At 39.8% G+C, this 19906-nt stretch overlaps 1 protein-coding gene across 39 annotated transcripts in view; it reads left to right on the top strand.

Moving 5' to 3' along the window:
• GTDC1 (glycosyltransferase like domain containing 1) overlaps window positions 1–19906 on the top strand; it is a 298807-nt gene that overhangs the window by 10686 nt on the left and 268215 nt on the right. For 7 of the 39 annotated variants that reach the window (XM_048062857.2, XM_066999682.1, XM_066999677.1 and 4 more), the window contains 2 exons: window positions 2448–2754; window positions 14581–14761. The exons of 12 other annotated variants lie outside the window; for them this stretch is intronic. The gene's annotated coding sequence lies outside the window, so the exon portion shown is untranslated. Of the gene's footprint in view, window positions 1–12; window positions 140–2447; window positions 2755–14580; window positions 14762–19906 lie in introns of those variants that run through there. 20 more of the 39 variants (XM_048062852.2, XM_048062861.2, XM_048062859.2 and 17 more) reach the window with 6 other exon arrangements.

The raw sequence follows: 19906 nt of genomic DNA, 5'->3' as shown, positions 1-19906 counted from the left end.
GATGTGCTTGCTTTTCTTTCCATTTCAGGAGAGCTCCCCTGACCCATCCTGCAGCACGGGGGAAGAGGAGAGCAGGTGGCCTTCCTCTGCTCCAGCTGGAGCCTTTCTGAGGGGACTGCACTTACGCAGCCCCAAACAGGTACACTCTGTGGGAGTTCAACAGAAAATGCATGCTTCAGAAATGGAAAGGTATCCTACTGTAAGTTCGCGAATATGTTCTGCAGAAGCAGCAGCCTGTAAGTAATGCACTAAAAGAGGAACTGGCTGAAACATGAAGACAAGTTCCAAATGAGAAAAGCATGTGGTTTGCATTATTTCGTTCGTGCTTGGTTTTCACATTGGTGTCATCATAACACAAATGAATATGGCTTTTCCCTCAAAGTAGTGTTTAAAATCTGGTTACCTGAATTACTTATATTCAGTGTTCGGAAATATTTGAAGAGCTTTATTCTTTGAGGTAGCTGTTCATTGAATTGTTGTTTTGGAAGTTGATCAGTATCTTTCATTGCAGACCATCCTGAAAGAAGTTTGTAAGCATTATGGATGTTTTAATGCTGCATTTGAAAATGTAAACTTCAAAAATGTAGTTATTAAACTCTGCTCAAGATGCAAAATCTCTCCTGTTCTCTAGTATTAATTGTCCAAGTTTGGAAGTCCCAGTTTCACTGACGGTAGGGCTCTTTGTTTGTAAGTAGCTGCTAAAATAAATTACCAGTACAAGAAAACATTCTGCTAATAAGTGAGGGATGCCTGGAGTTGGCTCTACTAACAGAGAGAATTTAATTCATCCATCATCAGGGATGATGTTTCTTAGCAACACAAAGTATTTTCACCCAGGGCGCTTTCTCGAACTTTAACATTTTTCTTCAAATGCAGCCTTGGTAGTATTTTATATGACCTGAAGTTCGTCCATCTGTCCTGAAGGTCCCAATGCTTTTCCATTCCCTCCCATGATCAAATGATCCGATGCATGTTTTTTTCAGCTTAATGATACACAAGTTGACTAGAGAATCATTTCGCATGTCAGATTTTCCAAAGGGTTCTGGGAAATTATTTCCTGCTCTGTATAGCAAAGCTAAAAGTTATTGAAAATGTGTTATAGTTTCATAATAAAACAGATACGAAAAATATTGGCTTGGGAGCTAACTAAATGCTTTCTGATAGCCATAGCCTCAAGGGGGATACTTGGATCATTTGTAATAAAGGGCTATCTTTGATATCTTTTGGTGAATTGACTAGTATTCTTTTTAGATCATAATTTATGAAAAAACTGGCTTGATACACTATGTTACATTATCAAATTGTCTGGGTGCAAAAATTGCCTTAACGTATGGGCAGGGTTTTCAGTGTGTGTTCTTCTAATGTGTTCTGTATGAAATCAGAGGAAGCTGTCAATTCATTAAGACCTCAAGTGTATTTCTTAGTTTCCATTTTTTAAAACATTTGATCATTGTGCTTACAGAGTTGCTGGGGAGATTTGGCTTGCTGAAGGAGCACCTTCAGATATGTAACAGGTGTTTCTCAGTACTGAGAACAAACATCTTGCAAATAAAATGTCATGCTTTGCTTTGAGGAATTATATATTTTTGAATTTTTGGTAAACTGCTCTGAAAAATTTTGTAATTCTGTGATCTACTGTGGTGACTAAGCCCCTGGTTACCTTGCTTTGAGTGGAAAAGTTCTAGTGGTTATAGGATGAAAGCTTCTTTATCAGCAGTGAGTAGTGGTAAGTGTTTGCAAAATTTTGTGATGAGTTACCTACTACTCAGCAATCACAATAGAATGAATCACTCAGAATTCACAAATAAACTGTACAGAAACTGTACAGAAGTACTGGTTTGATTCTTCTTCGTAGTTCAAAAAAGTCCCATGTTGCGGTGAATGTCATCTTGGCTTTGTTTTACTGAGCACAGTAAAAGATTTTACTTTGTTTTACTGAGCACGGTAAAGTTTACACACACAGTCTTTGTACATATGGGTATATGTGAAAAATGAATTGTTAGAATTACTGGGATACTGTTATAGAAAGGCTTTATCAGCATTATTATTATATTATTTTAACAGCATTCTAGAGTGTACGTATTGCTAATACACAAGGGAATATTTAGGGAGTGCTGAGAGCTGCCAGCAAAACCCATGCTCGCTTTGTAATTCAGCTAGATGCATTTCCATAAGGATAATGACATTGCACAAGTGAACTTGCTAGTAATTCCTGTGCAATTTCAAGCTAAATGGCTCCGGGTTTCTATTGGTGTTTCTAGTTCTGGGACTTTTAATCATACACCCAAACTTGGACATCTTATTTAAGGTCTTTGATATTCAGGGTGTTGCAGTGTAGATGTTTTCTGCCCTGGTATTAGTGGCCAACATGTTGCAAGGTCTCCAGGTGTTTCTTTGACTCCTCTGAAAAATCACCTGACTTGAAAGCTTCTTTTGTTATCCTACAGGAAGCAGCAGCATCTGAAGAAAGAAGGAAAGAAAGAGAAGCTTAGTAGCACCAGGGACTTTAGTTTTAATGTATCAAACGTGAACTCTTTGAAAATGCAGCAGTCACTTACACCTGAGGTTGCCTTACCTGCATGTTTGAGCCTGCACAGCTTGCAGAAAGGTCAAGACTCACCTGTTCCTCCTCCTGCCAGTGTTGTTGCATGTGATGATAGACCATCTGCTCTTCCACCTCTGCGCTGCCCTCTTCGTCTGAACTTCATCTGGGCAGCTCCAGAATCAGTAGTGGTTTCTCCTTACCCCTTCGGGGTAAGAAAATTCATGTTTGTAAGAACAGGTCAAGTTTGCAGCCCTAATGGCTCCTTTGGGTAGTTGCACAGTGAGATCCATAGGCGTTTGCATTGCAGTAACCTACTGTAGCAATGTTCACACTGGAGACATGCGTTTGCACCTCTGCATACAGCATATTGCCCTGTAAGGCTGTGTGTGTGTAAAGAGGTGGTCTTGAAGCTTCTAATAGATTTTTCAGAAAATCATTTCTAAAAGATTTTGCATAGTAATACCCTCATAATTGAGACTTTCTTCTTCTAACTGTAAAACCAATGTTTAAATTTACAGAATGTTACAGGGGAGAAAGACTGCGATAGGCAAGAATGCAAAACCTGTTTAATGAGAAACCAAACTCCCAAAATACTCTCCAGAAACTAGTCTGACAGTCCTGATTCTAACTTGTTCAAGGTGCTGAGCCCTAAAGCCCTTTAGTATGCATTGGCAACATGCAGTGGTGGGTATGAATTTTGGGAGAGGCTTTGGGTGAGAGGAATCAGACATTCTGCAGGATTCATAAGCAAAATGCAGCTACGGGCTATGAAGATTTTGGAAGCCGTCCTGGTAGAGGTGCATCAGTCCAAGACTGAGAAGAGAAGGGAGTTCTCCTGATCATTTCCCCTTCCTTCTGCCCTTGCAGAACGGTTATTTAGAATAAGACAATAATAAGAGAACAGCATCTGAAGACAAAATTCACTACTAAATGTTACTTGTAGGCCACAGCCTTTCCCCAGCCCTGATGAAGCAGCTTTCACAGTGCTTACTACTGCAGCAGGGGCTTTTGCTTGTGTCGTGTGCAATTCTCTATGGTTAAGTACATTGTTACAAAAAAAATGATGAAAATAATCTTTTTGAAAGTAGTAAAAGGTCTGGAGTAAGCCTAACAAATAGCTAGGGATAACTTGTAATGAGGAACACACAGTTGTGTCAGAACTGTTGTAAATTTTCCAAAACTACTTTTCATCTTCACCCATCCATGATTCAAATAAAGAACATCCACTTTATGGCCTGCAGCACAATACAAATTGTACTTTGCTAGCTTTTGGTTAAAGCGATGAACATACTATTTGAATTTTAGGAAAGACAATTTGAAAACATACTATATTTAGGATGAAGTCTTGAAGTTACAAGAATAACTAGCGGTTTTGCTGTTGTTGCATCTTCTAGTGTTCATGTGCAGAGAATGACGTGATCAGAGTTGTCACTGGGAACATTTCGTTTTCCATGCAAAGTATTTTTGGGCAGCTCTTGTTTGAGGGAACTTGATGGAATATAAAAGAACTAGTCTAAGAAATTACCATTTGTGTTAAAAGGTCGTATGTAGTTGTTTAGACGTTATGTTTAGCCTTAGATGTAAGGCTGAAGCTATTCTTTCTCAAGGTTGTAGCTTGGCCATGGGGTTCTCATCACTTAACATAGCTGTGTCTGTGGAGAGTCTTGTGAACTACATTTTATTCTAATAGGGCCTGGACACGGTCATGAGTGAGAAGTCAAATGGCTTCCTCTCCATGCAGTCTTTCTGTTACGTGTTGTTTTTGCATGCAACTCGTACTATAGAGAGTTTATGGTTACATTCAGTCCATCCCTGCTACACAAACCTAATGCACGTTGTGTGTTGTCAACAAAAATTGTAAATCATCTCAATAATTGAGATTTATTTCCTAGTACATGAAAGCATTATGGGGTATTGGCTTTCTATTTGCTGTTCTAAGTCTCCATTTTGTGTACATATTTCTTTCTCTGGCCCTGGCCTGAGAAAATCCTGGTGAGCACGGGTTTCAGAGCAGTGAAACATACCTGCAAGCAGCTCGTTCTGCTGAGTGTGTGGAGGGGGGTAATGGATGTGGGAGAGGTTGAATCTCAAATGCTAATAAACTCGTTTCGACGCACAGTAGTATACCGTGTTATCACGAAGGAGGACCCTGCTTCTGATTAGGTCCTTCCATTTTGCTTCTTTAGTCTGGACTGGAAGCCTGTCCAAAGTAAATGTTGGACGCAGCCTGAGGACTTAGCTAGCCATCCCTGTGATCAGAAGTGCAGCCGGGTCCCTGGATTGCAGTTGTTCAGGAGGCGTGGAGAGAAAATACCCTGCACAACTTCGAGGATTTTATACAAAATTTAAAGTATTAGCATTGATACTCTGTGGCTACCTACCAATAATATTGTTTTCCAGTGAATCCATTTTTAAAGTGTCTGTTTTTTCTTCCTTTTTTCCTGTTTTTCTCGGTCAAGCTGTGCTTTTGGTGTAGGATGGGCTGCTGTCACTGAACTGATGCTGCATGACCAGGCACAGTTCTTGCCCTTCCTTCTGTAGCTGTCTGTCTCTTCCAAGCTTTGCATTGCTTTTAAACTGAGAGGGTCAAAATTTTTATATTTTCAGCTTGCCAGTGTGAGCCTTCAGTCCTGCCCTCCCTCCTCTGTGCTTTTAATACCCTAATAATCACTTTTCCGTGTACGATTTGATGAAACTTGTTTACAGGTCGTCAAAACCTCTGCTTTCATCAGTTAAGTGTCTTTGGCCAGTGAAGTCTGGATTTGGTGATGTATATTTTTTAATACATATTTTATATATATATAATATTTATATATATATACATATATAACAAATTATGAGGACACATTTCCGTGTTATTGCACTTTCCAGATTTTGCAAGTCTCCTGTGTTTGCTTGGCAGGTTCTTTTTTTGACTGCACTTTTCCTTTTGTGTCCCCTACCTGCCCAAGATCTCTATAAGCTCCTCACATTCTCCCTTATTTTCAAAGTTGGCATGTAAGTCCGTCCTATTCAGAGGAAGCACTTTTGTTCTTAATGCAGTTTCAAAACGTAAGAACAGTTTGTGAGCTGCCCTCTGCAAATTTTACTTTGGGTTTTGATTGAGGGAAGAACTCAATTATCTTCAGATCATTCAGGAAGTTAAATAAAAAATACTGTGATTTGGTAAGTTTTGGGAGCACTGCGTAGATTTTTAAAGCCATTTGTCCTGTTGTTTTTTAATCTATTTTATTCTGAGAGGCTACTGTAGAATATGGGATTTACCCTGCCTTCGTAGTAGTGCCTGGCAGTGTAGTGTCAGGTAGCATCATGCAGCTTGAGTGGCGTTTGGACTCAAGACAATTGCAACCCACATCTCTCCCCCTACCCTGAAAATATACTGTTTTTTCTGTGTGTGTGTTTGTCAGTATTCCTATTTTGTGTTGAGGACTGCTATAATTAAATAAATCTTTTTCTATGTGAGGTATGTTTGCAATAAGAGTGGTGTGGGAGGCTGCTGCCTAGTTCAGTGTAAACCGAACTCTCGAGGGAGCGCTTCAGAGTACTGCATGACAACTTCCTGGGCTTGGATGCTGCATTATGAGTTTTTGGCCCAGTTTTCATGTTCTAGAAGAGAATTGACAGTTCTGAGAAGACTGTCCTTCAACTAGTGTAGCTGTGGCTGGCGGTAAGAGTGAATAGCACCTATCAGTTAGGCAACTGGCACTCGGTACCTGTGCTTTCCTGTCCACACTGTGTGGTTTTGTGTTTTTTTTGTGTTCAAGGTAGGCTACGATGAAGCTTGTTTGATGAATTGCAGTTTATCTCATGAGCATGATGCTTTGTAAATGAGAACAATGATCATTGGATGATTTCTTTCTGGTTCAATAAGAAAGCCTTCCATTGTAAATTAGTTTCAGAAACAAGCTATTGGTATATTTAATAAAAAAAAGAAATACATAGAGTTCTCAAGTAGCTAGAATAGGATGCCATTTACACAAACACAAACAAGAATGTATGTAGTTCTGTGCTCAGTGTTAATGATCTGTATTTTAAATGAAAGCTTGACCTTTTAAGGACCTTTCCTCCCGAAGTAAAGAATAGGCTGATCTGTTTCTCCCACAGCTGGAAGGGCATGGGGAAATTTGGTTGATCTTATATTTTTCAGCAACGCTATCACAGGGAATGATTGGGCCAGTTGCTGAGATTGTAGAGGACTGCGTGGCCCCAGGCATCTTTAACTATGTGCAAAGACTGATTCTGCTTAAGCCAAAAATTACGAAACGCACAAGTTTAGACTGAGAATTGATTCAGGTCAGGAAAAACTGGATCCATCCCACTGTCTTAAAATGGGTAACTGGAGACTTTCGTGTGATGGTTCATATAAATCTAAGTAAGTGGACATGAGATTACACATTCGTCATTGTGATTTTCACTTGAATTGCTTTGTGTGTTTAAGCATTTGACAATATTGTATTTAACTGCAAGGATAACATTAGCATGGTATATTCCAAATTTATATTTTATTTATTTTACTGCAGCGGTCTAAATCTCTACAAGTTGAAAAGTTTGAGCCAGGAAGGTAGATGATCAAAAGCAAGGACATTCTGTGTGGGGATTTTGTGTTTGGATTTTTTTTTAATTTGATCTAGTTACACAGAAATAAATCATGCTTTTTTTACTGCAATGAGTCTATTTAAAAGCCTATTTTTACTTCAATGTAGGTCTATTTAAAATACCTTGTGTTAAATAACGTAAATGCTTTCTTGCAGACAAAACCATTCTACCAGTTCTGTTGTGTAACTTCAGTTTAAGCCAGTTTTGTTTCCCCACTCCTCTTTGTTCTGTAATCTGCGGTGTACAAAGAATTAAATGTGTCCAGTCTTAAACATTTGGATAATGTCATTAAATTCATGGAGATAGCTTACAGTTTGGGTCCTGGGACATGGGACCCAAAGGTTGTATGCTCTGCTAACAACACTTCTTCAAAGGCGGCCTCAAGATTTGTTTATAGCATCAAGTAAGAGACAGGTATTGTCTTTCAATGGATCTTAATATTATTTAAAACATTTATGGGTTATGTTACAGTCAGATGGGCAGGGGTCACTCTTCAGAACGCAAAGATCTGGAGAAACACAGCGATGGGAGCTGTGATTGCATGTTGTGTGGATCTGTAGGAAATGCAAAGCTTAACCATGGGGAGGGGGTTGAGGACATGTCAAAGAGGCCAGCCCTCTGGTCTTCGCCTTCTGTAGCTCCTCAATGGATCAGAACATGTGAGAATACTTAGTGTGGGCTGCGATGTTACACGTGCATGCGTACATACGTACATCACGTCGATACCTGGATGGGTGGTGATCCTGTCCAGGTTGATCAAGATAGTGTTACCTGCTCAACCCCAGTGCTTGTTTTTAACACCATGACCAGCGTTCAACTACCAAACCAATGGGTTTTGCAGTGCTGCCTGGAGTAATTGCCATGGCCAGCTCTCTGTTGATGCCATCTCCTGCAGCCATCCCTATTGCTTGTCTATGGCTTCACTCTCTGCGTTCACATTACTGTGGGCTCTGTGCTTGATTTAAAGTCAGTACAAGTTGTGTCTGGTAGTGCTGAAAGTCTCTAATGACTCCTGGTATTTTTTTGGCAGAAAAGCTTAAGAAATGAAATCTGAAATCTGACTGTGATTTTTTGAGGGGGGGAAGTGTTTTCTTTGTTAGCAGAAACTGTAAACGAGAACCTCAAAGATAAACACCGAAGGACATCCTCCTTAGGTTGTCCACAGTGTATTTGGTTAAGAAAAGAAACAATTTAAGGAATGTGACATGCAGTTCGTGATGCAGAAGAAAAGCTTCTATATGCCTAATACATCGGAAAACATTTGTTCAAGAGCATGTCTTCCGTGCGCAAGATTTGCCCTGTAGTATTATTAAGGTCAGTATCCACATAGGTTGCCTCATACGTATTGAATGTGGTGCCTGAGGTCAGCTTTGAGTCGTGAATGCAACTCTAAGGAATGTTTGGTCTGGTCCTGTTAAAAATCATTTATTTGCATTGTTTGTTTAGAAACTTACTGCTGCTCTTCCTGGGCTTGTGTTCGGTTCCCACATAAAAAATAACAGTTGGAGTGAAATGTGGTGGTCTGCTTGACAAGTAAAGCTTGTGCAAATGTGTGCGTGTGTGCACTGTGTGTATGTATACTCATGGGCAGGTTCTCTTTTAAGTGAGCTGCTATCAGTTTTTAGATAAAGGTTTTCTGTCCTAGATGTTTTGGCAGACTTTTCTATTCTTTGCTAAACCTTGGTGTGAAAAAATACATTCCCAGTTTTGTGAGGGTAAAGACAGGTTGTACTGCTGATTGAGGAGGACTAGAGTTGGTGATTCGGAGAGGTTATCAAACTGTCACAAAAAATTCATCTGAACTCAGTTTCTGGATCCAGTGGTGCAGTTCCCAGCTGGGGCTGGTTGGCTGGATCAGAACGGTGAGACGTGTGTCTCCTGCCCGTCCTTTTGTAGCCTGTGGTTGCTGCAGTTTTCCATCAGCTGGGTTATCCTGTCACTGCTCCTCGAGGTGGTGAAGGGGTGACCCGGGCTGTCCAGCTGGTCACATTGCATCGCCTGGTGCCAGGGTGGTCATCATGGTGAAGGAGAGGGTTATTTGGGAAGTCTCTCCTCGTCCTCAGTGTTCCTTTAAACTAGCAACTCTCAGTGGCTGCTACTTTCACATGGGTATATTCAACTCGGTTACGCCATCAGTCGTCATTCTCTTGATGCCTTAGTAGAAGTGTTTGAGGGGGGATTACTCTTTAAATATTGTTTGGCTGTCCTGAAGGATTTCTTGTGCTTAAACCTCAGAAATTATGGGTTAGTAGTAATGAATCACAGGCTACCCAGTGCTCCAGTTCTGCTTACAAGGAGGACCAGGTGGTATTTCAACGAAAACGTCACCAGCTGGCTCTACAGATTCTGCCTAAAAGTTACAGCTTATGATATTACATAGGTAATGAAGAAAACTTAACTGGTGTTTCTCGTGTGTCATATTACTTCAAAATCAGATTTGTTATAGGTATATTATGATTGGCAGCGTTGCAACTCAGAGTGACTGGTGCCTGGAAGTAAACATCTACTGAACGTGTTCAGTATGGTCTGTGGTGGAACTGAGCTGGAAATAATTCACTGCTTATTCAGAAAACAAACAAAAAAAACCAAACTCACACACACTTAAATTCCACGAACAATGGAAAAAGAAAGCAGGTCATCAAAAATAAAGGTGCAGCCATCATCTCCCCTGTTCTGCTAGAGGGTTCTCAACCCTTGGAAACTGAATCCTGGCAAAGAGCAGATGCCAAGGCTGCAGAGCCAGAGATTGTGTAGTCAAAACGTTTTAAAGATTTTTTCCAAAAGTTTTTGCCCGCTCTGAAATCATTTAATTAAATGTATTTCAGCCTGAGAATTCGTATATTCAGCAGTGTGTAAGTTCTGCTCAGCTGTGAGTTTTACAGGGTTTCTAATACCCTGTTGGAGGGTGGAGTTCCTGTAATTATTATTATTATTTTTTTAAATGTTATGAGCATTTTATATAATGATGTTCCTGTCATGCTTTTGGCTATGAATCAGCAAAGCATTTATGTGCATTCTTTAATTGAAGCATGGAGTTGTCTCGCTGTGCAAATGTTGAAGTCAGTGAGACTATTAATTAAAATTAAGTATCTGTATAAGTGCTTTTTCTAAAAATAAGTTGCTTCATAACAGCTTTGGGCCATATTGGGGAGGAGGGGTTTATTTTTTCAAACTTTAAAAAGAGGTATATAATTCTCTCCGAATGGTACTGTGATGAAACATCACAGCAGTACCAGAGGGCAGAAGGGGTCTGGAGTGGGGAGGCAGCTTTCTAGCTCCTAAGCTGTCATCTACACTCCTTTTTTAAAAAAAAAAAAAAAAAAAACTATTACACAGGAGGTGGCATGAAGGAAAACTTAAGCTCTTGCAGAAGTGGAAGCACACAAGCTAGCTTCCTATAAAACAGTCAGTTCATCATCTTGCTCGCTGTGTGCCTGGCTACAAATCCGTTTCTCTTCCATCCGAATAAACCCTTGCATCGTTTAGTTAAAGTCAGTACTTCGCAGTGTGAGGCTTTTTAGCTACTTGTGGTGTGTCGTTTGTTTTCTGTCTGTACTCAAAAGCGTTACAGGTATTTCAAGGGTTTTGGAAAAGAACTGTGTTTTTTCCTCTGTGTACTAAACAATTTGCAATACAGACTTGCTGTACAATTTGCTTTATAAAATTATTTGGTTAATTAATTCTCACAACACCTTAGTGAAATATGGAACTTTTATCTCCTAAGTCTGGGTCTTTACCAGGCTCCCTTTTAGGCTTTTACCTTTTCCTCAGATTTCTTTTTAAAACAGACGTCTTGTGACAAGCTCCAGTACTCCCCAGCTCCAGTAAAACAATGAATAGGGGAAAGGAAGAAATGACTGGAAACACGGGAAAGGAGAATGTGTGTCAAGCTGGCTTGTGCTGCCGGGTTTCTTATTGCACCTCAGCTGTCTCTTCCTGTTGCACTGATTTTAAGACCATTCAGACATGTCTTTTTGCAGGGGTGTGTGTATAAATGTATATATGAAGAGAGAGAAAGCACTGACCCCATTCTTATGCAGGAAATGTTAATGGGAGACTCTTCATTTACCTGATGTGAGCTGGGAAGAAGCTTCATTTGCATGAGGTCGTCCTGTATTTGAAGTAAGATCTGGAGGTGGAACGCAGGTGTTTTGTGACCTGAAGATGATGCTTGTGAGGTGCTTCAGTGTGATGGGTTGATGTCCCCAGGCGGTCGGTTTTCACTGCTGCACTTCTTAGTATTAATTGTTACTACTTACTTATTAGTAGGAGAAATTGAGAATCAAATTGGATAGGAATACATTGCAGGTGCTTGGTGAAAATCATGTGGTGGCTTTTGAAAACTGGGCTCAGAAGATCCCTACTTCACATCGTTAATTAATACCGGGGGAGGGAGTTGACTTCATCTGCCTAGTGTCCCTGCTCAAAGTTTCTCTGAAGCTCTGGCACATGCACACAAAGTAAAATTTACATTGTTTGGGGGAAGAAAGCCCAGTTTGCCATCTTTTCTGTTTGCATGTCAGTTGCTCTTTATTGCTTTTTAAATTTGATTTCATTGTAGTGTAGTGAGCTTTTCAATAAACATAGTGGTTTCATTTATATAACACCAGAATTATTGTTAATGCAGGGTTTCATACAGCGAATTAGGTATGTAATATTGTGTCCAGTGGGATCCTGTATCACCAAATTTGCATAGTTATAGTTCTAGTGACATCGTATCTCATACCAAGAACCTAGGGACCTGATACAATATCAGTAAAACTGTCTCATAGGTATGATTCAAACAGTTTTATTAGCAACATATGGGGTATGAAGGAGCCACAGAGGGTAGTTTGGAGTGTAAGGGTGCTGGCCTATCTTTTTCAGCATGTAATTATATCAGTCCTCTTCTATGGCATTATTTGTTGCTGCCCTGGGATTGCTGAAAAATAACTACTAATATGGTGACACAAAGGATCAGAATAAATTATAATTGTTGACTTTACAAGAAATTCATTGGCAAAAAGGCTTACTATCCTAAGCTCAGATGTCATTTCTGTTTCGGCTTCGTAGCTAAGCCACATCTGCAGAATAATATCTTTTTGAAAGTCTTAGGGTTTTCTGGCAGTCTTATTTTCTTGTAGCGCATTCTTTTGTGATCTGGAAGATACAAGGCAGGAACTTCTTTTGGCTGCATTTTAGTTTTCAATCTCAAACGAGGAGGGTGCATTTTGTTAATTGATATTAGGATCTTGGAAACTTGTTACCCACATGGAGCACATTGTAATTAGTCATCTTCAGATGAGTTCATCATTCAAATGTCTGACATTAAAACCTAGCGAAAGTATAATTAGAAGACTGTAATAGTGCTCCTTTTAGTGGTCCTTTTTAAATATAATGAATGTGATTTTGAAATCACTTTTACATGTGAAAAAAAGAGAGGTTTAACATTTCTGGATTTTGGTAACTGGCTACTGAAGACCACAGTGCATATGTGCATAGCTATTAGAGAAATGTGCTATTTGACTATTTCCATGATAACTTCTTAAAATGCTTATGCTTTCAAAAACACTGGGCTGACTGAGACGCTGAGGCAAAAGCCTTACTAAAGCCAAGATGCATAACTTTTGCCTTACCCCCCTTGTGCGTTGTCAAAGGAGGAAATTAGTTTAGTTTGGTGTGATTGATTTTTTTCCTGATAAATCTTGACTAGCTCGTCCTCGGAGTGTGTACAAATAGGTTGTTTAATCACTTGTTTTGGGAACCTGTTGGTATGGAAGCAAGTATTACTTGTCTGCAATGCTCTCGTTTCTCCTTGTTCTTCTCTTTCGGGGTACATTTTATTTGTGCTAGCAATTCCAGTCTTTGGGAGCTTTTCTCTCCTCCATTAACTTTTGAAGGTAATTGCAGGTGCTTCAGGAACTATTTCAACTAGTTTCTGTAGTACTCAGTAGTAAAAAGACTTCAGAGCTTTCTGATTTGACTTTAAAATTTGAAAAAATAAAATAAATCCCAAATCATCTCTCCTCCTTGTCTCTTTGAAAGCTTGGATTGGAGGCGTTCTGTCAAATTTCTTGCTTTTGAGAATCCTAAGTTCTTTCTTGAAGATTGAAGTGAAAAAGCTTTACACCTTGCCATTTTCATAAACAAGTTGAAACACATTGTCTAATTTGGCAAACAAAAAGAAAATGGATATCAGCTTTGAGGTACATAAACATCCTAGACTTGTGATCTTTGTATCTCATGCAGCTCATCCTCTGATTCCAGGGCAACCATCTACGGGGTGAAATGGTCGTTTTCGGTGTGTTTCCTAAAAACAGTCAACTCTTTCCCTTAGACATCATTAAACATAAACAGATAGTATTTTAATTTTTGTTGCCTTTGTAATGTAATTTTGCTTTTTGCACACTTTATCATAGTGTTTTCTCCTTTCCCATATCACTTTTTGTTTGGAATAGAAACTTCACACCCACTTTGCTAAAGATGCTAAAGGAGGGATTTCTGAAATTAACTATTAAATTAAAAAAAATATATATAAACAGATCTGGACACCACATCATAAGGGCTTTGGAGATCTGTCTCAGGAGCCTCTAGAACCACTCGTTAATTGTTGCATATCTTGTAATGTGTTTATTTCAAGGTATTGGAAGACTTCCAAAAAGTTCCTGTATTTAAAAGGGCAGAAAGGATGTCACAGTGGACTTAGCCCAGGACAAAATACAGTAAAGGTTAACCTGGACTTCTGTCAGTGAAGGCTTAAAAGCTAAAAATAAATAAATAATAATTAATTTGAGTCACTATGGCTTCGTGATAGAAGGCTTTGTGAGACAAAGCTGACGTATTTTTTTAAATAGGATTGTGTGTCTGGCCTATATTGCTATATAAACTAATTTTTTTAAGGGATTAAATCACTGCAACACAATATTTTGATATAAAAAACTTGGCTTATATGCAACTGAGATACAGGAAATACTTAAAATGTCCTGTTGCTTAAAGTGTAACTTTTAAAGGGATGAGAGAGGCCTACAACTCGTGGGTCCTCAATGTGTTTGTAGCCCAGTAACATTTAAGCAGCAGGTCCTGTTGGTGGTTTAATTTTTGCTGCTTTGTGTTTCAGATGATGCGAAGCATAGTTAGTCCTGTAGCTCAGTCATCGAAATACAGTAAAATTGTAGTTGCTACAGAAAACTAGGGTTGGGAAACCCCAACCTCAATCACAGAAATGTTAAGTAAACAAACCTACCTACTCTTGGTGATCAGTGGGCGTGGGTGGTCATGGACTCATGTCTTTGTATTTGTCTCAAGTATAGTCTATTTTTCAGACATTACTGGACTAAGGAAATTTTTTAGGATAAATGTATTTAGTATTTGTATGAAGCTTCTTAGTCTAAAACAGTTTGGAAGTTAGACTAGGTGAGCTCATACCCTGTTTTCTTTTTTCCCCCTTACGCTTTATTCAGATTTAAGAATACTGTTACACTTGGGAAAATTGCGTGTTGTCCATTGGATTGAAGCGGATGGAACAGATGGGGAAAAGTCCTCTTCGGCATGGAGATCCATAGACGAGATTCCCAGACCGCTTTGCTGAGGACATGTAAGGCACACAGCCTGGTACTTTACTGCTCCCAGCTTTGAATGCAGGTAACAATGCTTCTGTGAAATATTATGTGTTTCTGAGATGGAAAAAGCGAGCGTGTAGTTCCCTGTTTTACAGACCAAAACCACCAGAGTCGTGTCTCATAGCCACAATTGCAGTGTCTGGTCCTGGGCTCCCTGTTCTCCCAACATGTCTCCCCTTGTAGGCCGCTGTGTCAGTGCAATGTTATCACCTCCACAGCAAATCCATTAATTCAGATTCGTTCTGCACGCTGTGGGGTAGCTGTTTCTGAAGGTGCCACCTTTCAGATCACTGATGGATCGAGTTAAGCTACTTTCCTGTCTCTGTGTAACATTCATGTGAGCGGGCAGAGGAGACCGCAGTAAGGACTTCAGTGGGTGCAGTCTGTGGACTCCCTTTCTTCACTCATTGACCCCCTAAAGACAAGGAGACACAATTAGGTTTTGTGCCCAGCAGTCAGGACACAGTTTTTGATGCTCAGGAGATGTCTTCTAGTGTGCTTCCCCATGTTTACCCCTGAAGTGCTTATGACACAGTTTCACACCTTGCTTCAGCGTGTGGTAAGTCTAACTATAGCAACACGCTTGCAGACTTCTCCTTTTCTCCTTTTTAATCAAAGCCTGGACTCGCATGGTTGCAACAGAGGTGGGAAATGTTGGGATTATGAATGAGAGATGTCTGTTAACAATTGTACTGTACTTGGAATTCAAGCTTCATATGGTTGTGTGCGAAGGACAGGAACAAGAGACTGGTGGGCTGACAGCAAAGAAGGAAGAGATGACCAAAAAATGTTAACCTTTGCACTTTCAAAAGAAAAATATCAAAATATGTGGAATTCCACTGGCCAAACTAATGGCCCTAAACTAATAGTCAACAGAGAATAGAGACTGCAGGGAAGGGAGGGACTGTGTCTTACACTTTTGGTGGGGAGGATTAGTTTTCCTCACACTGAGAATTACTAAATCTAGTTGGGTCTTTAAGTGTAAAAGACATTTGTGCATTAGAAACAAAACAATATTTGCAGGGGCGTCACCCCTCAGGTCCTCCAAGACACTGAAACCAGCCAGAATTGCTTCCTGTAAGGGTAGTTCAGTGCTTCATCCTTGCAGCTTCTGTGCGCGTCAAACTGCTCTAGGCCCGGCCCCTTGCAGGAACTGAGCCGCTGTGATCCCAGTGGATGTCAGTGCCCTTCATTCTGTGCTCCCCTTCTTTTCTAATAACTTCTGAACTCATCAGGCAACTTGAACTAAATTTGACAGAAGAGTAACAAGCTTAGAGGTTTTAAGTTCCTACGTGTTAAACTAAAATACGTGGCCAAATAATGAAAAGACTATTACAGGCTGCAACACAGGGAGGTTTGTGGTGTAAGATCTTATGAGGCAGTGGAGAATTCAAGTATTTCTTAGATTCTGTTGCTTATATTGACACATATTTCTTCTTGTGTCCTAACAGATTTGTTGATTTGGTGCTCTGAGGCATCAGAACTCTGCTGGCCCTATAATCTTGCAATACCGTTATCTGAAGGTCTCCGTGACATGGAGATTGTTCAAACTTTTACAATTTGTTTATTCTCTTGAAGTTCTTGGCTTATTCAATGCTTGTGGTACTGTTTTTCCTCTTGCATCTTCCCACCTCCTTATAGCAGTTATTTTTGTTCTAGGTTTTTCAGGGAATTTTTATTTTTAAACTCTTATTGGTGTCTTGTTAGGAAGCTGTTTTTATACTGTTTCTTACTGTAAATATGTGGGTTTTTCCCATTCATTCTTAACTCAGTCTTTTCAATAAATTAAAAAAAAGCAAAACCAATGCAAAACAGAGAAGGAATATTACAAAACTATTAGTTGATATTCACATCCTTTAGGGAGTTAAAAAAAAAAAAACAACTGAATTGCATATTTTTTTATTATAAGGTTTTGTGGTGTGCAATCATTTACTAATATATCTTTCTGAAAGTAAGGTTGGAAAGACTTGCCTAATTTGGTTATTTGCAATGGCAGCCAGTTATTATGTGAGATAGCAAAGCCAAATAAGAAAAAAGTTGTTGACAAAGCAGAGCTTCAAGGAGCCAAGTGCTTCAGTAGTGCATTTTACTTGAGATATTGCTAGAGTGGAAACACTCACGGAAAGCTGCTATATGTGACTGTCTGCAGTTCGTAGGTGGTATTCTACCTGCTGTTCACAAGGGATGAAGTATTGTGCCTGTAGCTTTGGTATGTAGGTGCATCTCTGCATCTATGTAGGTGTATCAGGTGGATGATACATATGAGTTTGAGGAGGGTAACTGAAGACAGCAGCCCTAACTTATTACAGGAAACAGGGGCTTTTGGTTTTTCACATGAAATCCCACGTCATGGACTAATATATATGTATTTATATGCTTGTTACAAATTCACTTACAATTAGTACTTTATTTGTTTTCTAAATCTGCCATGTTGCAAATTGAATTACATTTAGCTACAGAAGCAAACAAAAAGCTCCAGATCCTTCTTTCCTCCCACAGCTTGCTTAGGACCACCAAGGTGCTTTCTCACTGGGCAGTTCCACCACATATCTTCTCCCCTCCATTTCGTGGTCTCCTGATTTTCCTCGCTCCACTTTTTGTCCCTTTTTTACCTATAATGCTTGTGTGCTGTATCAAGTTTGCAGACTCATTGGGACAGTGATCAGGAAGCAGGTCCTGTCCTTGAATAAAACCCGCCTTGGTAGCATCGGTTGGCTTCACAGCAGAGCTTCTGCATCCAGCTGGCATTTCTGCCGATGGAGACATTCCCAGGTGACTCAGAGCTGATACCAGCTCTGCCCCTTTTCCGTGCATTCCCTGCAGCTTGGGGGTGCCAGGAGAGGAGTCCTGGCTGTCTGAATGGGATGCACGAAAACCGTGATGCCTCGGAGGCTGCTTCCTATTTGCCTCGTGTGTCAGACAAAGACAAATCACGTAAGGTAGTGCCTTCTGCAGGATGGAACAGTGCGGGGGGAGAGGCACAGCACCCAGCTCAGTCAGGGAGAAGCAGCCCTGGGCAGCAAGGCAATGTCACTTAAACCCCGTCACAACCCCTGCATAAGTGACAGTCGTCAGCATGGCAGTGCTTGATGTGATAGGGGAACAGAAATGCTAGCTCACACAAGTTTTATATGTTGTGTATGTTTTACTATAAGCTGTGAAAGTTGTGTAACTTAGAAAGGCAGAATTGTGATTAATGTTACATAAAATGCAAGATTTTCAAAAGCTTTTAGCAGTCTTTGATGCTGAACTGCCATTTTCAGAAAGGATTTAGGTACTTAGGTACCCAAGTCTCAGTGCAAGTCCGTGAGGTTTTAGACTTCTGTTTCCAAAAATGCAACTCCAAGTAACTCAGGTATTTTTTCTAAAATACTTCCGTAGTGCTTGATTTCATGTGCTGTAAACCACGGGTGAGGGATGTGCACTGGAATGCTACCAGCATGTGCAGAAGTGACAGTGGGCTTGATGGCAGACCGGTGCTTGTTCGTGTGGCTGTAGCGCATCACTCTTAATTATAAACTTCCATTTTTCACTCTTTTTTTGTCAGATATGTACTGGGTAGGTAAAGACAACCTGCCCATCTGTAACTTGTTTCAAGCTTCACTGTGCAGTTAAGTGGCTCCACAGATGTCAGCGATTTCCATATGTAGACTTTGCTCTGCAAGTGTCAGTGTTAAGAGTAAAGCAAAATGCAGGGTTCATCTTGGCTTTTCATTCCTTGGCAGCGCAGCAGTCAGGATGGTTGTTTGCTTAATAGCCAGATGACCCTATTTTTTTGAAAATATTTTGCTAAATATTTTTTGTTGAAAGTAATAAATGCTTATTGAATGCTTCCTAATTATCCAGTAGTTTAGAAAAGTTAGCTAAATTCCAAATATAAGATTACTGAATTCTTGCCTCTTGTCTTACTTGTGTAAATGTCGATAAAGAGAGGATTCTGTTACTTTTAGGGCAGTCTTTCATAGCACTGTTTTTTGAGTACTAATGTTCACCTATTTCAGGGCATTTCCAATGCTGTTGTGACTACTTTGGTACGAACAACAGGCTGGAAAAAAAAGAGCAGAAATGTGGTTTGTGTTCTTCACTGTGCAGGTTTAGAAGGGTTGGGTGCTTCCGAGGGCTGTCCTCTTGCAAGGAGTCTTCTCAGCTCTGTCCTGCAGGTTGCATGCCTGGGGACAAGCCCTTCCCATCACACTTTAAGTGTTCAGCTGCTCCTCTGTGCCCTCTGGAAAAGCAGTGGGATGAAAACGGGGTGCAGGATTGTGGTGTGCTCAGGTGTACTCTGGTGCATTTATTGTTTGAAGGTAATTCCTTCTGATTTTGTATAATTTTCTTAGGTGGTCATTTATCCTTTTCAAAAAGGATATGCAGCTATGTTTTAAATTGAATGTGTTTCATTTTTAACAATACACTTTTCAGAAATTAAAGCCTAATGTAAGACTAGCTGATGCAGTAAAACTTTTAAAAATTATCAGGGGCTTACAAATCATAAAGCATAATTTGAAACCACAAAGATTTCCAAATTATTCCATTGTTTTTTCTTTCGGGTCTTATTTGCTAGATGTTTTTTTCTGAATTACTAAAATATAGTTCTTTACAATCTGTGCAATATGTCTTAGTGCAAGCAAAACTATATCCTGTGTTTAAATGGTAACACTAATGAGTACAGCCTTGAATCATGTGGTTGCTGCCGTGAAAGTATTTCAGAAACTGAAACTAGAACCCCTCCCAGCACTTCCATCTGCATACCTGTAATTCACATCATCTTTAAAAAGGGCTTTACCACACTCTTGTAAAGTGTGTATCGAAAGTGTGTGCATCAAATGTCATGCTGCACTTTGGGTTGGAGGTGGCTAAGGTGTGGGGGGAGATTGCTTTACTTGTTTCAGAGAGGTGTAGCATGGGCTTTTCCCATGCAGAAGAAAAGGCAATTGTAGAAGGTGAACCAATGCTTTATATGGACTCAGATGTGTTTATACATAGGCTAATATGTTCTTTTTCTGTTTTTTCTCTTTTTTCCTGACAACTTGAATTTGAATATTGCCTACTGGAAATTTCACATGATTCTGGTAAATAGTTAATAATTATTTTGGGGTGATTTCCAGTATGTAACCTCATTAGCTCACTGTTTCAGCATGCTTTGCAACGGGATCTTTTTTTAATGAAA

The sequence above is a fragment of the Anser cygnoides genome, chromosome 6 (assembly GCF_040182565.1).
Source record: "Anser cygnoides isolate HZ-2024a breed goose chromosome 6, Taihu_goose_T2T_genome, whole genome shotgun sequence".
Taxonomy (NCBI): domain Eukaryota; kingdom Metazoa; phylum Chordata; class Aves; order Anseriformes; family Anatidae; genus Anser; species Anser cygnoides.
This window is presented reverse-complemented; position numbering and strand designations above follow the sequence as displayed.